At 37.5% G+C, this 12,270-nt stretch overlaps 1 pseudogene; it reads right to left on the minus strand.

Moving 5' to 3' along the window:
* Positions 1 to 8,254: 8,254 nt before the first annotated feature.
* LOC112062684 (UPF0711 protein C18orf21 homolog) lies at positions 8,255 to 10,140 on the minus strand (annotated as a pseudogene).
* Between the last annotated feature and the right edge of the window lie 2,130 nt (positions 10,141 to 12,270).

The raw sequence follows: 12,270 nt of genomic DNA on the forward strand, positions 1-12,270 counted from the left end.
GTATAACTTTCAGCCAACGTCTTGGTTGTTATCTCCTTACCACCATCAATATCTTTCTATTTATTGATTCAAATGAGGAAGGAAGCTACAGTTAGATTAAAATTGGTTGCCTGGACCATAAGTTCGCATTTGTTCCTTTGTATATTGCAGCACCTTTGAGATTTCCACTTTGTGGGGCAGACCGTTGCCTATAGTTCTGGATTCAAAGAAGAGGTCTGTGAATTTGAGACTCTATGACATTTAGATTGTAATGGGAGCGAAGCAAGTAAACCTTGGAACATGGGGCAGGTGATACACCCCTTTCAAGAGATTTATCCTGAATAAAGGGAAGGGCATCAAGGCCCAGGTAGCTGAGTGGACAAGGAAAGGGCGGAACCTTATGTGGGCTCATGAGATATGAATGTCTTAGGAGTCATGTTACTAGCTAAACAGGTGATGACATTGGAACCTTGGATCTTGTTTCAATCCATTTATTTCAATGTGTTTCTTACTGACCCCAATTCAAAATTTTATGTTTAATCCCATGGTTTGTGTTGTGTACTTATAAAATAGGTGCATTTTGCTATTTTATCTCTCATCAGGCAGCTTCATGTCCAAATTCTGTGGTTGGGACTTGGCAAGCACCTTCCTGTACACACTGCGCCTAGACACTCCCTCTTGTTTTTCTTTTCCTCTTAAAGAAGATGGTTTTCTTTTTCTAGCACATGATGGATCTTTCATTAAAATTCAAATGTCATCTTTGTGCTGTTTATATATAGACCCTTTCCACAGTAGCATACGTTACACTTCTGTGCTGTCTGTGTCCATCCCACCTACATCCCTGGGACACTGCTTTCTCTTTCATAGGCCATTGTTTATTTAGGTCTCTTATGTCTTTGAACATGAATGCTAACCTTCATCTTTTTACAGCATCTGTCTCCGGGACACCACTGGTAGGGAACCTAAGAGAAGACGGTTTGTGTACTGAATTGTAATAACCTTTCATCCCTGTCTCCTTAATACAGGCAGAGACAGAGACAGACTATCAAAAGATGTACCAGAGCCAGAGGCAGAAACAGCCAGAGACAGAACAGCCTGACAGAAAAACAGAGACAGCTGGTTGGGCAGGCTGAGAAAGCCCAACAGATGGACAAAGCCAGATACTACACCTCCTCCCCAAGAAGAGACAGGTAGAAAGGGATACACAGAAAGGGGCAGACACAGACAGATAGAAATAGATAGAGACAGAGACAGGGAGACAGAGAAAGACCCAGACAGGGACAGACAGACACATGTACAAACTAAGACACAGAGCGACGGTTACAGACAGAGACAGGGTGATAGATACAGATGGGAAGACAGAGACAGACAGACTTCGTGACAAATGCAGAGACAGAGAAAGATGAACAGAGAAAGAGAGTCACATTGAAATGTAGACATAGAGATAGTGATAGACAAAGCCAGAGACAGAGAGAGAGGCAGGGAGGGAGAGAAGAGAGACAGAGAGACAGAGACAGAGACAGACTGACAGAGACAGACCGAGACAGAAAGGGAAAGACAGAGACAGACAGATGGAGAAAGAGATACATGGACACAGAGAGATACCGATACAGACAGATATAGAAACACCAGAGTGATACAGTGACAGAGACAGAAAGATAGAGACCCAGACAGACATAGTCAGAGAGGCACAGATTGTCAGAGACAGAGGGAAACAGAAAGATAGGGACAGTAAGACAGAGACAGAGAGTGACAGAGATCGACAGACTGAGACACAGACAGAGGTAGACAAAGAGTGAGGTAGATAGAGATAGACAGGGATGCAGACAGAGACAATAGAGACGGAGATAGGGAATGACAGAGAGACAGAGACAGACATACAGAGAGGGAAAGACAGAGACAGGGATAAATCCTCATCATTGTCAAGGACTGCACTGTATCCCAAATGGGTACATCTCCTTTGGTGTGGTGTTTAGTTTGCTGTTATTTAGTGTAGTTTTTTCCTGTAGCATTACCATGACTGTACATCAGGTTCTGCCTCCACAACTCCCCACGCCTTGACTAAGAGGCTACAAAACAAAGTGAGTGTCACGGTGGGAGAAGCTTTCCTCCTCATCCTTAGCAGTCAAAAAGAAAAGAAAAAAAAATTGAAGTCGAAAAGTAGGGACTGATATTGCCTAGATTGCCGAAACTGGCAAATAGCAACAGTCACGGATTGTGAGAGTTTAAAGGTTTATTAAATGAATGTATTTCAGCTGTCACTGTGTGTACTTTATTGAACATCTTTCTATCATAAACAGCAAAAAGCAATTTAAGAATTTAAAGCTAGTTGGGGAGGAAAACAAAAGCACATCTCTCAGTCAAGGTGCATTTCTGGATAAGTAGTCTCTGAATTTCCCAAGTGATGATACCTCTCTTTAGATGAAATGGCATCCTGGCATTCAGCTGAAGAAAAAGTAATTGGAAATTGCTTAGAGAGTTTATATAATGGAAGTGAAATTGTTACAGAAAAAATAAATAATAATTTTTACCCTTAGAGAGTTTATATAATGGAAGTGAAATTGTTACCGAAAAAATAAATAATAATTTTTACCTTTCTACTGAATCAATGACTTACTCTTTCCCCGAGTTTAATTATTATTATTTTTTAAATGTAATGAAGTCTATTGTTTGTAATTGATTAGATATACAGAGTATAAGGCAACACTGGGAAGGGGTGCGCAATGAGAAATTAAGGGCACATATCAAAGGACGCAACAGCAGCTTCCTGATTGAACTATTTCTTATAACTAACTGTTATGTAAATATTACTCTAATACTAGTATGTGGGTTTGGGATAATGAAGCCTTTTAAACCTCCGTAAAGTGTAAAAGTGAATAAATGAATGAATGAATGAAGAAAGGAAAACAAAGAAAGTCAAAAGTAAATTGTTCACTGGATGACAATAGAAAAAATCTCATTGGGAAGAGAAAGATAAACAAACGGTAAGGAAAATTCTGGTTTCAACTAAGTAAAACATTAAATCTGGTGATTATTCTTTTTAATTTATTTGTTCACCTTGTATGAACTTTACACACTCGTTCCAAGCATGTATTTATAATTTGTATGGATTCTTAAACAGAGATTTCCATTCTTTGACCTCCTTTAACCACAAAAATCACTCAATGAAATGCAAACAAGTAGGGCATGTGAAAGTGAATTGGATGGGGCCAGTTTGCAAGTTAGCAGTAATCAGAAAGCAACATATTCAAATCATGACTAGTGTGTTTCTCCTTTTGTGACAAAAACACTTTCTACCTTATCCGTTTGATTGATTTTTTTTTTTTTTTTGTATTTGATCCCATTTCCAGATGCCAAGTAACTGCTGCGGCCTCTCCCGTTGCGGAGCACAGGCTCCGGACGCGCAGGCCCAGCGGCCATGGCTCACGGGCCCAGCCGCTCCGCGGCATGTGGGATCCTCCCAGACCGGGGCGCGAACCCGGTTACCCTGCATCGGCAGGCGGACGCGCAACCACTGCGCCACCAGGGAAGCCCTACCTTACCCTTTTGATTGACTGGTTTGGACTGCTTGTCTTTGATCCCATTTCCAGATGCCAAGTAATTCCTATTATAATTCAAAGGCATTCCGTTCCAGAGGTTACCAGTCCTGTTCTTCAGTGGGAAAGAGCTTTTCCAAATACAATTTGAACATCAAAGGTTTCTGAAGAGCAAAGGCCATCAACTTGCTTAAAGAGTACTTTCTCTGGTGCATAAATAATTCATGACTGTATGCCACAGAAAAACTATATTTAGTACAGGAATAATCTCATAGAATTAATCTGCTTCCTTCCATTCCACCCCCAATATAGGGTGTTATAAGATTTGAAATGTTTCTCTGGGGTTAAACTGCTAGGGAAGTTTAAGTCTAACTAACATCAAGATATGCTTACGTTCATAAAAAGAAACGAAATTGGCTTATCTGTAGTGAGGTGGATGGACCTACAGTCTGTCATATAGAGTGAAGTAAGTCAGAAAGAGATAAACAAATACCGAATGCTAACACATATATATGGAATCTAACCAAAAAATGGTTCTGATGAACCTCGGGGCAGGACAGGAATAAAGACACAGACACAGAGAATGTACTTGAGGACACAGATAGGGGGAAGAGTAAGCTGGGACAAAGTGAGAGAGTAGCATTGACATATATACACTACCAAATGTAAAGCAGATAGCTAGTGGGAAGCAGCTGCATAGCACAGAGAGATCAGCTTGGTGCTTTATGACCACCTAGAGGGGTGGGATAGGGAGGGTGCAAGGGAGATACAAGAGGGAGTGGATATGGGGATATATGTATACATACAGCTGATTCACTTTGTTATACAGCAGAAACCAACACAGCATTGTAAAGCAATTTTACACCAATAAAGGTGTTAAGAAAATTTAAAACAAAATTAAATAATTATCTTTGTGTAAAGTTTCAGAGGGGTTGAATGTCAAATATGTAATGGAAAAATATGTACCGTGCAAACAGTACACATAAGAAAACTGAGCCAGCAAATTCATACTGTAAAAAATTGACTTCATGACAAGGAGTATAACCAAAGAAAAGAAGAACACTTACAACAACAAATCGCCAGTTTATTTGGGAATATATAAAAATTAAAGAATTATAAATGTATATGCTCCTAATAACAAGGTTTCCAAAACATGAAGCAAAAACGGACAGAACTACAGTGAAAACAGACAAATCCATAATCATAGCTGGAGATTTTAACACCTATCTCTCAGTAAGTGATAGAACAACCAGAGAAGACAGTAAGGGTATAAAAGACCTGACAGAATTATCAACCACCTTGAACCAGTTGACATTTAAAGAATACCACACAGTATATGTATAGCTGATTCACTTTGGTATAAAGCAGAAACTAACACACCATTGTATAAAGATGTTAAAAATAAAAAATAAAATAAAATAAAATTACTTGTACTTGGGAAAAAATAATAATTATAAAAATAAAGAACACCACACATAAGAATGGCAGAAACACATTCTTTCCAAGTGTACCTGGAAGCCTAACAGGCCAACCATATGCTTGAAAATAAAAAAAGGTTCGATAAATTTAAAAGGATTGACATCTTACAGAGTCCATTCTCTGATCACAAAATTATTAAATTAGGAGTCAGTAACTCTAAGATATTTAGAAATTTAACTACTCAGTTCTAAATAAACCATGGATAAAAGAAGAAATCACAAGGACGATTAGAAGATACATTGACTTATGCTCATAATGATACATCACATTTTGTGGGATGTAGCTAAGGAGGTTCTTGGAGGGAAATTTGTGGTTTTAAATATTCAGATTAGAAAAGAAAAAAGGTTTGCAATCAATCTAAGGTTCTACTTTAAGAATCTAGGAGAAGATGAGCAAATTAAACCCAAAGTAAATAGATGGTAGGTAATTATAAAGGTAAGAACAGATATAAATGAAACAGAAATACACAACAGCTTAAATTAACAAGGCAAAAATTTGGTTTTCTGAAAAGAATTAAAAATATTGATAAATCCCTAGCAAGACTGACTAAGAAAATTGCCAATATCTACAATAAATGATCTTATGGATGTTACATGAATCATGACAGAATATTATGAACAAATTTATGACAATATATCCAATAACTTAAATGAAATAGAAAAATTTCTTGGAAAACGAAACTTACCCAAACTGGCATAAGATGAAATAAAAAATAAGAGTAGCTCTATATCTTTTGAAGACATTGAGTTTGATATCATAAACTTTTCCTCAAATAGAACTCCAGAAAGAAATAATTAGCTGGTGAAATCTATCAAAAGTTTATTCAATAAACAATACCAACCCTACCACACCTTCTCAAAAAACAGATGAAGAGACAACTCCCATCTTGTTTTTATGAGGTCAGGAGAATCCTGAAACCAAAACCTGACAGAGACGTACCCACCCTACCCCCCCAAAAAATCAGTAACCAATAACCCTCATTAACATAGATGTAAGTTTTTCACAAAATATTTGTAATCCAAATCCAACAATATATGAAGAGGACAGTGCATTTTGACTGATAAAGGCATCTATAAAAATCCTAATGTTAACATCATACTTCATGATGACATAGTTGTTGCTTTCCCCCCAACACTGGGAACACGCAAGGATGTGCACGCTCTTTTTTTTCTAAAATAAAAAAAAAGAACTGTAAATAAGTATTTAACTCTAGTTTGCTGGTTTGCTTTTCATTGTGGCACGGGTTAGCAGTTCCAAAATCAATTTTTGCATTGAAGACTTGAAGAAAAGAATAAATACAGTGTGAATAATGGGAAGAAGGAGCTACAAATACAGAAAGTGAGAAGCATGCATTACATACAGCCTGTAGTTTTGGACTGGAAGTGCATGTATCAGTTTAAAACATGGTTTTTAACACTGACAAAAATAAATGTCCCTGTCTATGTTTTAACAGAGATAGAAATAGACAGAGATATACAAGCACACATGTGTTTTCCACTAAAAGGAACTAAGACCCCTTGGAGAAATGACAGATTGCAGGGCTGGGACAGGAAAAGTACAGGGGGAGCCTGGAATATCAGATTGAATCAGCTAGGGAAGCAAGTGCTCAGGGAGTGACTGGGTCATGCCAAATTACACAGGAGTTATGATGAAGGGGCTCAGGCTAGACAAACCTGGAACAATTTGAATGTCAAAATAACTATTCATAGATTATAGTTATAGTTAGTGTTTATGACTAAACAGTATATTGTATCCCATTGAAAAATAAAAGTACGTATGAGGCCATACTGATATAAATAAACCAGTGAACAGATAAATAAATGGGGAGGAAAAGAAAGGCCTTTCTCACCATAATATGCCAAGAAAAGGGGTAGGTAAGAAAGAGGGGGAGAGAGAGAAAGAAAAAGGAAGGAAGGAAGGAAGGATAGAAGGAAGGAGGGAAAGAAGGAAGGAAGGGAAGAAGAAAGAAGGAAAGAAAATAAAAAACAATTTGAATGTCAAAATAACTATTCATAGATTATAGTTATAGTTAGTGTTTATGACTAAACAGTATATTGTATCCCATTGAAAAATAAAAGTACGTATGAGGCCCTACTGATATAAATAAACCAGTGAACAGATAAATAAATGGGGAGGAAAAGAAAGGTCTTTCTCACCATAATGTGCCAAGAAAAGGTGTAGGTGAGAAAGAGAGAGAGAGAGAAAGAAAAAGGAAGGAAGGAAGGAAGGGCGGAAAGAAGGAGGGAAAGAAGGAAGGAAGGAAAGAAGAAAGAAGGAAAGAAAATAAAATTAAGAAATCAATTGATATTAAAATTAGTAGGTGATTTTGATGAAGAACAAGATATTTGCAGTTTTTGTATTTATGAATTACAAAGGAAAATAAAAACTTTATATTGAACAAACCTGGCGGAATCACCTTACCCTAGTAATCAAAATGAACATCATGAATATTGGGACAAACCAGCATCATGGACCTTTTGACCTAATGCTGAGAAAGACACATCACCTCACTGATACTCCCACCAAAAATGCATAACCCGATTTTTTTCAACATATCTAAATGAGCTAAATAGAAAGGTAGAAAACAACCCTAGCTTATTAAAAATGAAACAAAACAACAACAAAAACCCCATACCTGTGTTGTTCCTGAAAATATGTAAGATAGCTAAAGTAAAAGTGAACATTTTGAAATAATTTTAAACCCAGAAATAAATCTGCACTAAAATAAATTAAACTGTCTCCTAGGGTGAAAGGTTACTACAGGAACAACAGCAAGTAATAAAAATGCAAATTTCTTGAAAATATATTTGCACTCTTTATCTTATTAGATCATCTATAATTAAGACTATCCTGCATATTTTTACACCCCAAATAGGGATAATCTTCAGATTTCACTAGTGTATAGTTATGCAGATGTTTGTAGGGGAATAAGGACTCACTGGTTTTTTGAATTAGCAATCAGGCTACTGACCCCCGGGAGAAATACTTCCAGGTGAGTAGACACATTTATAAAGGTCTCAATTTCCTTTTGAAAGAAAATGATAATAAAGAGTGAAAACTGATAAGAAAAGGAAAACTAATAAGACTACCAGTTAATAACTGCTTTTGAATTTACTATTGACCAGCACTTTCACATTTTTTTTTTGATCTCACAACCAACCCTTGAGGTGGGTAGGTTTCAGTTATTCATTCAAATGAGGCTTTTATTTCCCACAAATGTCAAGGATGCCAAGAAAAGTTTGTTCTTGGATTTGCTTTCCGTGTATTCAGAAAATAAATACAAGTCAAACAAGTCGTTTTACTGACTAGCTTTAGTTCAGAAACAGCATTAGACATTTCTCAAAATCCATTCTTTACAGAGGAGACAAGAAATGTCTGAAATCCATTTTGGATTCTTTTGGAATTCTTTCTGACTAGGCAGCATTTTTAGTTAAGAGAAGTGTTTCTCTGTTTTGCTCACATTCTTTGAGGAGCAAATGGGTACTGACTGTCCAGATGTAGGTGTTTTGAAAACCAGGCTGGGCTCTTGCCATTGCAACCAGACTTGCAGAACTCAGAGCTTTAGTCTCCTGTGTCTTCCTGCAAGGGTTAAATCTGAGGAGTGGTGGAACTCTTTCTCATCACCAATAGGAAGCTTCTACTTTTCCCATTATTTTACTGGTTACTGTTCTATTGCATATTTTACAAGTAATCAACAAAATAGTTTTGGAGCCTTTGTACTTCATAATTGTTGCATTTCTCAAAATCCATTCTTTACAGAGGAGACAAGAAATGTCTGAAATCCATTTTGGATTCTTTTGGAATTCTTTCTGACTAGGCAGCATTTTTAGTTAAGAGAAGTGTTTCTCTGTTTTGCTCACATCCTTTGAGGAGCAAATGGGTACTGACTGTCCAGATGTAGGTGTTTTGAAAACCAGGCTGGGCTCTTGCCATTGCAACCAGACTTGCAGAACTCAGAGCTTTAGTCTCCTGTGTCTTCCTGCAAGGGTTAAATCTGAGGAGTGGTGGAACTCTTTCTCATCACCAATAGGAAGCTTCTACTTTTCCCATTATTTTACTGGTTACTGTTCTATTGCATATTTTACAAGTAATCAACAAAATAGTTTTGGAGCCTTTGTACTTCATAATTGTTGCTTCTTTAAAACTGAGTGCTTGCTTCTCAATTAATAAGTGTCTGTATTTGGGGGTGTTGGTTTAGCCTTGGGCTGGAGTCACATTCCAGCTGTATCCAGCACCTGCAGCTGCAAGCAGTATGGACATTCTTCTTCGAAATTTTGTGAGGAACTGCAGGCCCAAAAGCAGCTGCAGGTGTGACCCAGGCAGGTATCTTGCAGTTTCAGCTGAAACCTGATGAGAGCCCCATTATGGATTTTATGGTGAAGAAATGCCAGCCAAACCCAAATGGAGTGACACTGCACAGAATAAGTGTGTAATAAGTAACTCTTCTAAAATGTCAAGACCAAGAAACTAAAAGAAAGGCAGTAGAACTGTTCCGTATTGAAGGAGTAAGTGCTAGGTATGAACCTGGGCTGGATCTTGAACTAGGAAAGATTAATTATAAAGGACATTATGTGGAAAATTGATGAAATTGGATTATGGACTGCATATATGTGTGTATATGTGTATGCCTATAATTATATGAGCCTGGAGAAGGATATATTGTAAGTTATTAACATTGGTTATTTGGGAAAAAGTGGGGGTTGAGGATGAAGGTGGAAAATACCACACTTTACTTATTTTTCTTTTAACTTTATTGGAGTAGAGTTGCTTTACAACTAGAGAAATGGAAATAAAAACAAAAATAAACAAATGGGACCTAATGAAATTTAAAAGCTTTTGCACAGCAAAGGATACCATAAACAAGATCAAAAGACAACTCTCAGGCTGGGAGAAAATAGTTGCAAATGTAGCAACTGACAAAGGATTTTTCTCCAAAATTTACAAGCAGCTCATGCAGCTTAATATCAAAAAAAAAAAAAAACAACCCAATCCAAAAATGGGCAGAAGACCTAAATAGACATTTATCCAAAGAAGATACACAGATTGACAACAAACACATGAAAGAATGCTCCACATCATTAATCATAAGAGAAATGCAAATCAAAACTACAATGAGATATCCTCTCACAACGGGCAGAATGGCCATCATTAAAAAATCTAGAAACATTAAATGCTGGAGAGGGTGTGGAGAAAAGGGAACACTCTTGCACTGTTGGTGGGAATGTAAACTGATACAGCCATTATGGAGAACAGTATAGAGGTTCCTTAAAAAACTACAAATAGAACTACCATATGACCCAGCAATCCCACTCCTGGGCATATACCTTGAGAAAACCGTAATTTAAAAAGAGTAATGTACCAAAATGTTCATTGCAGCTCTATTTACAACAGCCAGGACATGGAAGCAACCTAAGTGTCCATCAACAGATGAATGGATAAAGAAGATGTGGCACATATATACAATGGAATATTACTCAGCCGTAAAAGTGAATGAAACTGACTTATTTGTAGTGAGGTGGAAAGATCTGGAGTCTGTCATACAGAGTAAAGTAAGTCAGAAGGAGAAAAACAAATACCGTATGCTAACACATATATATGGAATCTAAGAAAAAAGAAATGTCATGAAGAGACTAGGGGTAGGATGGGAATAAAACAGAGACCTATTAGAGCATGGACTTGATGATATGTGGAGGGGGAAGGGTAAGCTGTGACGAAGTGAGAGAGTGGCTTGGACATATATACACTACCAAAAGTACGGTGGATAGCTAGTGGGAAGCAGTTCAGATTGGCCATCATCAAAAACTCTAGAAACAATAAATGCTGGAGAGGGTGTGGAGAAAAGGGAACACTCTTGCACTGCTGGTGGGAATGTAAATTGATACAGCCACTGTGGAGAACAGTATGGAGGTTCCTTAACTACAAATAGAACTACCATATAAACCAGCAAACCAACTACTGGGCATATACCTTGAGAAAACCATAATTCAAAAAGATTCATGTACCAAAATGTTCATTGCAGCTCTATTTACAATAGCCAGGAGTTGGAAGCAACCTAAGTGTCCATCATCGGATGAATGGATAAAGAAGATGTGGCACATACATACAATGGAATATTACTCAGCCATAAAAAGAAATGAAATTGAGTTATTTTTAGTGAGATGGATGGACCCAGAGTCTGTCATACAGAGTGAAATAAGCCAGAACGAGAAAAAAGTATACCATATCCTAACACATATATATGGAATTTAAGGAAAAAAAAGGTCATGAAGAAACTAGGGGTAAGACGGGAATAAAGACCTAACACACCATTGTAAAGCAATTATACTCCAATAAAGATGTCAAAAATAAAAATACATAAATAAATTAGTAAATAACAGCCAAAGTATGCAACAATCTTAAGTCATCAACACTTCAAAGGACAAATAATATTAGAGCAGGGACTATTTTCTATTTCATACACTGAAAACTTACTTTTCAATGAAGCATCTCTCATGCAAAAACACTGGCAAGTATGGCAATGGGTCGCTAACAATATAAACTCATCATATACTGCAAATGATGTGATATTTGAAGCAACCTACAAAAGGTCAGGGAGCAAAGGGGAGAGTTAGCTATATTACTTGGAGCTAAGACTGAGAAAGATCCAGTGTCCGAAGAAGCCTTGTTACCTCAGTGTCATTGATGAAAAAGCGACATCTGTCAGTCAGACCAAGGACACATTCCTGCAAAGAAATAAAATATGAAATTACAAACAATTCTAACCAAACTAGTTAAACCAAACTCTTCCATTACATGGTTCCATTGCCCTATGATTTCACATCTAGGTCCTTGTAATGGGGACTGAAGATGCCTAAGATGTGGTTGGTCCAGTGCAAAGTGGACTATGGCGCATCCAGTGCATCAGCAAGCCCTGCCATTTCTATCTCCTACGCATGTCTCAAACATATCACCTTTCGGCCCTCACTGCCTCCACTCACAGCCACTTCCACTCTCGTCCCTTTCAACCTACTCTCTACTGGGCAGCCAGAATAACCTTTCAAACCATGAAGCACATCACACTACTCCCTGATTAAAATCATCAGTTTCCCAATCTATGTTAAATGAGCCAAGCCACACTCCTTCCCATGGCCTATCACTAAGGTCTAGCCATTGCTTCCATTAGGTTCCTTGAATAAGCTGAGCTCTTTCTAAGCTCACAGTATGTACAGTTCCTCCTCCCTGGAACAATCTCCCTTTCTCAGAGATAGAGCTTTCTTTTTCTTCACACTCAGCACAT

Source organism: Physeter macrocephalus, chromosome 21 (genome assembly GCF_002837175.3).
Source record: "Physeter macrocephalus isolate SW-GA chromosome 21, ASM283717v5, whole genome shotgun sequence".
NCBI classification, from domain to species: domain Eukaryota; kingdom Metazoa; phylum Chordata; class Mammalia; order Artiodactyla; family Physeteridae; genus Physeter; species Physeter macrocephalus.